Genomic DNA, 3,470 nt, shown 5'->3' with positions numbered 1-3,470 from the left:
CACTCCTGACGTCATCACGCTTCCGGCTTCCGGGAATTCAGCACAGTGGATCATTCATCTGACAAAGGTTGTCAGGAATGACTGAAAATGCATGGTAAGTTCCTGTCTTGTGTTGGAATAAAGTTTAAACTCTACAACTATACAGTCACCTAACTGATCAATGTTACTGAGCCATATTTTCTCAAGACACTAAACGCTTCTTTAAGTACAAACTTGTACATTCTGATCTCTACTTTCCATAATTCTTCATAATCGTCGTCTACAGCAATTAGAGACAGTCGTCTGGACCTTAATTGATCTGGAGACATGCAATATACAAGAGATTCCTAAGATAGCATCCTGGCTGGTAGAATGTGGCATCTTCGCTAATATTATATCACAGACGTGATCAATCTAATTATAATCAAATCAAGTGGTGGGTTTTACTAAAAGTCACAGGACTGTATATGTATATCCCCTCTACATCTGTCAGATATCCTAAAATACCAGCACCAGACACCGAAGATAGAGGTTATGACCTTACCATGGTTATGGCATTAACTTGGCATTACACTTTGAAAGGCTACAACCCGCTGATAGAGTACCATGTATATCGATCTCGTTTACATTATCGTATACCTGTGCGTATACATGTACAGTGCCATGGTTATCATGTTAACCTAAGGAAAGCATATTGTTTTACTTCCAAACAAAGTCAATGACCTGAACCAGACGTCTGTTTCCATGGTAACTAGTGTTGGGTTACATCATGTTGCAATTTTATAGCAGGAGGGATTTAGACTCCTGTCTGACCATATATATGAATGTGTTTGAGTAAGAATTAACAGAGCAGACCATATGCGAAGGTTAACATTATGCATTTGCTTTTGCGAATGTTACATTTCTAGTTATTTATAGTTTAGTATAAGTAGAAGACAAGGTACATTTTAATTAGATATTTGAATAGAGAGAAATTCATTTTCCTTACAGTCTTTCATAAACCAACTCTAACTAATCATACAGCCACTTACATTTATAGAATTACCAAGAAGCTAGAGGAGGTCAAAAGAACTTGCTAACTAACTTGCTGATTAATAAGTTATCAAACATTTCATGTCTGTAGTTGTGGTACAGGACTGACCTGTGTTATCCCGCCATGCACCGGGGACTTCTGCAACATTTTCATTGGTGGACCGCCTCCATCCGGGACCTGCGAACCTGCACGGAGTAAGTACAACCGTTTCATGGGACTCAAACGTTTTCATAATATCAACAATTAACAGAAAACCTTTTCTTGCTTAAAGCTGCATTATGTGACATTAGGATGATAGAAAAATAGATTTTCTGGTCATTTCTGTAAAAAGTTGAATCAACCCTATTCCGTTGAACATAGGAGTCATTTAGGAAGATGAGATATCAAAATATGACTCTTACGAGTGTGTTTTGGGATTTTGGCATCTCCACTTCTTTCTCTTTAAAAAGATGGAAACGCAGCTATCGACCATATTTGTTTACATTCTGGTAGTTTTAGGTGGCACCACAAATTGAGTACGCCACGTGTGGGCGCCAACTATAAATGTCAGACATGTTAGATAACTGAACAAATATGTTGCAAGTAAATTACAATCACACGAAGACTCTTTCAAAGAATTTATTTCACAATTCGGTTTTAAAAATTTGGTGTCGTTTCTTTAATTGTTTGCTTCATTCCTACCCCACCATTGTCCCACGCACAAAAACTGTGTGTCTGCTCATCTCCTAATAAGGAGTTACAGCGGATGTCGTCTTAAGTGCGCCTACGTCACATCTGCGTCACTATCTAGTCACGATGACGAGGCTGTGTCTAGAAAGGCCGGATATGAGTCAGCCACACTGTACTGTTGGAACATTTGGTATAAGTTGAAAAGAATCTTGAATGAATTATTGTATGGGGATGTAAAAGTCTTAGTTGTTTGTAGTTTGTTTTGGGTCTGTATTAAACTATTCAAGTATGAACTTTTAAAAATGATGACGAAAACGTGCTAAGAAATGGCAGTAAATGTCAATATCAGACAGATTTCCCCATCCAGATATTTTTGTTTGTTTTGCCACCCTGAAATTGCTTTAATATCTACAGTAGCCTGGATCCCAGCCTTGCTAAGGCTAACAAGACTGGGCTCCAGGCTATGGTCAAGTTTGATTCTGTCAAAACTTCATCCCAAAGACCCACGACAACATTAAACTCGTACAGTTTAGCGGCGATCGCGAGCAAACGTGTTACAGTCTTAGATATTGAAAAAAAAAAGTTTCTTCGGCCATGACTTTTTTGTAGTTATGAAACCAATTCAAGTATCCAGACTGAGCTACCAAAATACATGTCCTCAAGGTAGCAGATGTGATCATAATCACGACAGATGCAATTCCTATGGCGGAAAGTGGACACTTGGAGTGATGGATCAAAGAAAAGTCAGCCTTTAAACCAAAATACATGTCCTCAAGGTGGCAGATGTTCTCATAATCACTACAGATGCAATTCTTATGGCGGAAAGTGGACACTTCGAGTGGTGGATCAAAGAAAAGGCGAAAAGGCAGCCTTTAAATTGACTTCCTGGCCTTTCCTTGATCTTGCACTCTCGTGTTCGTTTCCACTCAACCACCCACCACAAGCAATCACATAACCATGCCTTATATGGGCATACAGACAGAGGGATGTCGGCGTATTTCTCAGAACACTTGTTTGTGTAACGGCGCTGTGCGTACCAAAATAATTACTCTAACAACCATATGATGATTAAACATGATAACTTTAACTAGTAAGTGGTTTGGGACTCCGCTGAAGTTACCATTGCTAATGAGACAATTGGTCGTTTTTAATGGCAATTAGGCCTTCTTGGTCGCATCTAAAGTCCACGTGCACGTTCTTAATTGATACACACTTTACATGGCGATTAGTAAGGTTCCGGCGAAAAGATGGAAAACAACCTACGACACGTGGACATAGGACACGTGTAGTGCAAGATCTATCTGCCAAGGGGTTCCGGGTTCGAATCCTTCCCGATGACACCGATCTTGGGCCCTTGGGAAGGACACTTAACACGACTTTCCTCACTTCACTCAGGTGTACGTGTAAATGAGTACCTAGCTTTGGTTAGGGACGTCCGTCGGATGGGCGTTAAATGGAGGCCCCGTGTTTGGGGAGAGCACGTTAAAGAACCCAACACACTTATCGAAAATAGTATGGGACCTTCCCGGTGTGAGTGGTTCAAACCTTACAGCCTGGTCTCAGGTTTGACATCCTGAAGAGGTGATAGTCACCTGTTATGTAAATCCTTCCACAAATGTGGTAAATCTTCAAAAATAAACAGATAAAAGAATTCAGCCATGTTCCCAGCAGCCACTATGTACAATTGCCAATTGGAAGCTAACAAGGCTGGATTCCAGCCTCCTCCAAAACCCTGGATTCCAGCCTCCTCCAAAACCCTGGATTCCAGCCTCCTCCAAAACCCTGGACT

Source organism: Branchiostoma belcheri, unplaced genomic scaffold (genome assembly GCF_001625305.1).
Source record: "Branchiostoma belcheri isolate BF01 breed outbred unplaced genomic scaffold, Haploidv18h27 scaffold45, whole genome shotgun sequence".
Classification (NCBI taxonomy): domain Eukaryota; kingdom Metazoa; phylum Chordata; class Leptocardii; order Amphioxiformes; family Branchiostomatidae; genus Branchiostoma; species Branchiostoma belcheri.
This window is presented reverse-complemented; position numbering follows the sequence as displayed.